This window comes from Dromiciops gliroides, chromosome 3, assembly GCF_019393635.1.
Source record: "Dromiciops gliroides isolate mDroGli1 chromosome 3, mDroGli1.pri, whole genome shotgun sequence".
Taxonomy (NCBI): Eukaryota; Metazoa; Chordata; class Mammalia; order Microbiotheria; family Microbiotheriidae; genus Dromiciops; species Dromiciops gliroides.
The window spans coordinates 441,960,512-441,967,458 of record NC_057863.1 but is presented as its reverse complement, the minus strand read 5'-3'; the positions used below and the strand labels follow the sequence as shown (position 1 = coordinate 441,967,458).

The window sequence follows — 6,947 nt, the reverse complement described above, 5'->3', positions numbered from 1 at the left end:
AGGGGCTTAGGTTTCATTGTCATAGGATGATGAAAATAGTTTTGTTATAGAAATGCTGATAAATCTCTTCTAATTTTTGTCTGTTAATGCTCTGGAGATGTTAGCTTAGGACCTATGTCAAGCTTTTGGCATACTCATTTTCTTTCTAACTGTTCTTCATTATTTTTCAGGGTGATACTTAGCATTTTCCAGAATAATTATAACTCACACTTATATAGTGATTGAAGGTCTTCGAAGTATTTTACATACTTTCTAGTTTTTTATTTTCTCACCAAACCTGTGAGATAGGTGATATTGATAATCCCATTTTACAGATTAAGAAACTGAATGAGAGAGGTTAAGTGATTTGCCTGTGGGCAAACATCTAGTAACCATAAGTCTCAGAATTTGAACCCAGGCCCCTCCAGAAATGTGTCCTAGTAAAAAAATTTTTCCAGAGAGCCAGTCATTAAATATTTACCAAGACACTTGTACTCCAAATGGAGTACTTTTTCCATTCAGTTCAATTGTTGCTGCATTCAATTCACTTCACTTCAATCCAGTGCTAAGCACTGAGGATCCAAATATGAAACCCAAAATTGTTGATGTCTTTTAAGGATGTTCTACTGGCTATCTATAATCTCACATTTAGAAAATGAGGCAGCGAAGTAGACCTTTGATTTCCTAGGTATAAGGAGGTCCTAGATGAGCATACTCCCTCTACTATTACCTTCTCTGCAACATGTCTAAGAGAATTGTTTAGAGCCCCAACAGGTGCTGTTAAGTATATGCTTTACTTGAGGCTTGACAAACCTCAGATATCTTATTGTCTTGTATCAGAACTCCACATGTCCATTTTCTGAAGTAGAGTGCTTTGTCTCACTCCATAGGACCTACTTTGCCTTGTAGCTTTTTTTAAAGGCAAAAAGCCTTATCTTCTTACTAGACTGTAAGTTCCTAGAAACAGTCCTGATTGAATCTGCTTTAGAGTTAGACGGAACCTTAGAGGTAATTTAGTTCAATTCACTTATTTTACAGATGTTGAAACCAAGGATCCCCAAAATAAGATGTCTTGCCCAAGGTAACACAGGCAGTAGATAATAGAGTCAGGATATGATCATGAGGTCTTGAAATTCCAAGACTTTGCAATTACACCCCAATTGCCTCTATATCTTCTTCTTTTTAAAAAAATATTTTCAGTTTATGGAATAAAAGAAGCGGTTCCATGACATAGTAAAATAAAAAAAAAGATGATTACACATGAAACTGAAAATCTATTATGTACAACTTGCTACTCCTTTTACATATATAATAAAATTATGTAAATTTCTTCTATCCATTAGATACAAATGTGCATGTATATGTGTGTGTGTATATATATATATATATATGTATATATGTATATATATATATATATATATAAAATCATTCTATACATACTCCTATTTATCAGTTCTTTCTCTGGATGTACATAGCATCCTTCATAGGTACTTTGTAGTTAATTTGGTTATTTATAATAGTCAAAATGACTTATTTGCTCAAAGTTGTTCTTAAAACAATATTGTGGGGGCAACTAGGTGGCACAGTGAATAGAGCACTGGCCCTGGATTCAGGAGGACCTGAGTTCAAATCCAACCTCAGACACTTGACACTTACTAGCTGTGTGACCCTGAGCAAGTCACTCAACCCCAATTGCCTCACAAAAAAACCCAAACCCAACCAAACAAACAAAAAACAATATTGTGTTGCTATATACAACATTCTCTCAGTTCTGCTTATTTCACTCTATTATTTCGTGAAAACATGATAGCCTCTATATCTTCTAACAATACCTTGCACATAGTATACTTGTTGTATTAATGAAAGGATGAATGTAATTTCCTGAAAGCTTTTAACATTAGGGAAAGAGAGTGGACCCATGATTTCAATGGTAAACATGTCCCCAGGGAACTTCCATCCTACCGGGGGCAGAGAAAAAAAGATCTTACATTTAGTAAGTGTGTGTGTGTGGTGGGGGGCGGGCGGTGAGTAGGCCCTGGACCAGTGATTTCCTTCATATCAGGGTGTGTTGGAGCCAGCTTGAACTCCCTAGCTGATTATTAAATTTTCAGTAAAAGTATTCACACCTAGGAAATTAGCAAACACTAAAAATCAGGGCTTGGTTTATTGTTTTATTGATTGTCTAGACTTAAGAAAGTGATGGAGAAAATGTTAATAATTCAGATTAAATTTTAAAATGTGTCCTGGTATATTTTTTTCCAGAGAGCCAGTCATTAAACATTTACCAAGACACTAGAGACCTTCTAGGTGAAGAAATTCACCCTCCAAATGTCAGTCAGATCCTTCCTTCTCTGTAATTTATAATCTTAGGAAGGCAAATCTTTAAATTTATAAATTATGTGAATATAGCTAGTATGTATGTGTCAGATGGGACTTGAACCCAGGTCTTCCTGGTACAGAGGGTGGTTCTTTATCTACCATGCCTTGCTGTTCTTTCAGTGCCTTAATGATTAATTTTTTTCCATTCATAAAACTTTTATTCCACTTACATCAACTTAATACACATGTTCTTAACAATTATGGTTGGATTGTTCATGAAAATTTCATAAGACATTAAACAAAGCTAGCTATCATCTCAAGTTATTTCCCTGTTAACTATTTTTACAGCACATGCATGTTAGGCAAGTATCAAAAAAAATGACAAAAGCAAAAAACCTAAAAAAAGTTAAATACATGGGTTTTTTGTTTTACTGCTGTGCTTGATATATGGTGACTTTTATGAATATCAAGCAATTCATTTTTACTGCATCTTTACTTGTACCTTTGTTCTTAGGTTGCCTAAACCATTTAAATACAAATAAAATGAGTGTAGCAAAAATAATGAAAGCGAACAGCAGGTTACTTTACAAATAATGGAATGTGAACCGTTTCTGCCCTTCTCCAGAGTAAATTGACTTGGTTAAAACTTTGTCTTAAGGAACACATTTTTTTTCTTTTTTCTTTTTTTGGTGAGGCAATTGGGGTTAAGTGACTTGCCCAGGGTCACACAGCTAGTAAGTATCAAGTGTCTGAGACCGGATTTGAACTCAGGTCCTCCTGAATCCAGGGCCGGTGCTCTATCCACTGCACCACCTAGCTGCCCCCTAAGGAACACTTTTGCAACTGCAATCATAAAGGTGTACACGTTGAGATTGTGTATTCCACAGATACACATGGAATGATATGTAATATCTATGGGACATCTGTTTCTACCATAGCCATGAGTGCTCCAACTCTAAAGTACCCACAATAACTACACCTGTGGCTGGAACCAATTATCCTTCTTTGCTTAGACATGGAAGCTGTTTTAACACCGGCCTTGTGAAATCACAATGTACCAAAAGTACTATGCCAAACATGTAAAACAAGTATAAAAATTCCATATCCCCATATTGGCCACCTCAGATGAAAACAGATAACTCCCCAAATGATAACTGGCTCTATTCCCCTAATATTAAACATAAAAACCACATGGGAAATATAGAAATCCAAATAGAAGTAACATAACCCTGTCATAAATCGTAAACAAAAACTATTTGTGGGGCAGCATGGATGACAAATAGTCTACTGTGTAAATTTTAGAATGAGGCAGACAAAAGTTGGAAGGCTGGTTAATTCTCCCCTCCTCCTGCTTCAGCTTCATCTCCTTGGGTGTCCGATGTCCACAACACCAAGTTGTCTCTCAGTAATTGCATTATTAGTGTGCTGTTTTTGTATGATTCTTCACTTAATGTATCAAGTTCTACAATGGCTTCATCAAAAACTGTCTTTGCAAGAGAGCAGGATTTCTCTGGAGAGTTCAGGATCTCATAATAGAACACAGAGGAGTTCAAGGCCAGACCCAATCTTATAGGATTCGTTGGTTGCATCTCCTTTTTGCTGATTTCAAATGCTTCTTGATATGCTTGTTGTGATTGATCCGCTATTCCTTTTTTGTCATCACCAGCAGCAACCTCAGCCAAATAACGGTAGTAGTCTCCTTTCATTTTCAAATAGAAAACTTTGCTTTCTGCTTGTGAAGCACTGGGAATCAAGAACTCTTCCAATAGAGACAGTACATCATTGCAGATTATCTCTTAGTTCAGTCTCAATTTTCTCTCTGTATTCTTGAGCCATTTGCACCTTCTGTCTTTTGCTCAATACTTGAAACAACCCTCCAAGATGACTTTCAGGCCCCTATGATATTTTTGTAAGCAACAGAGAGAAGATTCCTCTCCTCATTGGATAATTCAGCTCCTTGCTCAGTTACAGACTTCATGCAGGCTGCCATGTCATCATATCTCTCAGCCTGCTCAGCCAATTTAGCCTTCTACACCAGCTCATTTTTATCCATGACTGAATGTTTTGTGCCTGGAATGAGTGGTGGTGGTGGACGGATGGATTGGGGAGTTCAGCCTAATGATTAATTTTTAAAGGTAACTTTTTTTTTTGGCAAGGCAATGAGTGACTTGCCCAGGGTCACACAGCTAGTAAGTGTCAAGTGTCTGAGGTCGGATTTGAACTCACGTCCTCCTGAATCCAAGAGCTGGTGCTTTATCCACTGCACCACCTAGCTGCCTGCTTAATGATTAATTTTTAAAATTAAGTTTAATTGATCAGTCCCTGATTTTTTCTCTTACCAGCAAAATTTTGGGGATGGGGTATAGTATCCTATGAATTGTTATTTAAGTCTAAAACCACCCTCATTCACTGTTGCCAGTCTACCTATGGCCAAGAAAAGAGGGGCTGAGAAAAGGACCAACTCTACCACCAGAAGTACCAGAACAAAAGGGGACACTGAGCAGAACCACACTTAAATAATTGTGGGAGCTAGCAGAAAAGAGGAAAGGGTTTATCTGCATATGATCATCCCACAAATGCCCCATGCCCCTAACTACAAGGCAAAAGATCATGAACAGTCCCTCCCACTTGAAAGATGGACTTCTGCTTTGTGACTTTCTTTTCTCCTTTTAAAACTTCCCTGCATCTATATTTAAACTTTTGACCTGCACAACATTATGGGAGTAAAAGGGTAAATGGTAGGGATAAGAGGGGAATGAGGACCCATTATGATTTACTCTGAACTTTTTTTTATCCCCTGGGCACTGCCTTGCCTTTGAGTCCTGGTATGGTTGGCATTTACCAGCCTCAGGAGATGCCAGCCTGATATTGATCTGCTCTTACAGAGTCAGACTAATCTTATATAATCTAACCCAAATACTGATTGGGCTCCACCTAGGCGTGCCCTCTGTTGAAAGCTGAACTGTTCTTATACACTCCCATAGGCGAACCCAGAGGGTGGGTCTCCCTTCTTCTCTACCCCACCCCTCTTCACTTCCAAGCAATGGCCAGTGGTAATGCTCTCCACAGGGTGTGCCTGCACAGTCAGTCCCAAGCTCTGTACCTGTGCCTGCCCATGCACACACACCTGCTCTCAGATCCCCTTTGCCCTATCTTAAGTCCTCTAATGAGGGCACTGGGCTTGACCCTATATTCTAGCAGAAATCTATACTAATAGCCCCAAATCTTACTTGACCATGCTTTTCTCTCTCTCATCTCATTTCTAAACAACCAACTTACCAATGAATTTTTTTGAACATAAACCATTTTAAAAGTTGAGAATTGACCATTCCATCTGTGAGATTTAAAATTGGATATTAGATCATAAATCTCCCCTCTTTAACCTTTCCCTTAATTTATCTCCCAGACTAGTAAATGGAAGAAGCTTCTGGTTTTCTAGTTAGAGCTTTTATTGTATGGTAGTCACAAGGTGATGTTGATTAGAAGGATAGGAAAGTAGAAACACAATACAAATCGTCTTAAGTCTAAGCTTAGTCTATATTCCGTATAAAACTCACCAAAACCAAAGGCCACCTTTGGGGAGAGAGAGACTGTGTGCTGCTGCTAACCGCGAGCTGGGTCCAGTCGAAAACTCTCATCAGCATCAGCCTGTGCAGTGCAGTCAGGAGACCAGCAGAGCAGGAAAAAAGCCCCACTTCCGTTCTCTCCTTGCCTTTTAAGCTCGCACCCCAGAAGTCGAGTGCGTAGCAGGCAGTCTGACATGCGCAGCAGGTGGACTGGCGTGCGTAGCTCATGCCGTTGGTCTCCTCCCCAAAAGGGTGGTCCTTCAAAAACTGGTGTCTTTCAGTTATCCTAACCGACTGTTAAAAAAACTTTCATATTTTTTTACCACACATCTTTGGACTCCATTGTATTATATTATTTCCTTAAAGATGTTTGATAAAGCAAGGCCTTATGGCTCCTTCTCCATCACAAAGATGAAATCTGCTATGATATTTGTCATGACGGAACATTCACATAGATTTTAAAGGCCTTGTTTTCCTAGGAAGCCATCACTGAAGTTTTGCCTTACATGCATTATCAAATAGAATTCTCTTTGCCCCAGAAAGCATGAAACCCTAAGGAGAGTGTCAAGATGAAATTTCTACATTCTTAAAGGTGTTCAAATAGATATCTAAGGCTTAATTTTCATTGTAAGTGGGGAGCATAAGAAATAACTAAAAGGCATGTTATATTCAACCAAATCATTACCTTGGACAAGAATAGCATTGTTGATTTGAGATTCTTTACCATTTACCTTGAGTGAAACCTATGCACCTCTCTGAACCTAGTTTCCTTGTCTATAAAATGAGAGTTTTAAGTTGGATTCTCTCTAAGGTCCCATTTGGTCCTGTCCGGCTCTAAATCCATGATCCAATATTCTTATAGAAGCAGCTAAGTGGCATAGAGGATAGGGTACTGGATCTGGAGTCAGAAAATAATGAGTTCAAATCCAGCAGCAGACACTTTCTAGCAGAGTGGTCCTGGGCAAGTCACAACATATGTCTACTTCAATTTCCTCATCTATAAAGTGGGGCAATAATAGCACCTACCTCCCAGGGTTGTTATGAAGATCAAATGAGACAATATTTGTAAAGCACTTTGTATAC

General features: G+C 38.5%; 1 pseudogene; it reads right to left on the bottom strand.

Moving 5' to 3' along the window:
• Positions 1-3,629: 3,629 nt before the first annotated feature.
• On the bottom strand, positions 3,630-4,351 carry LOC122749718 (annotated as a pseudogene).
• Positions 4,352-6,947: the final 2,596 nt, after the last annotated feature.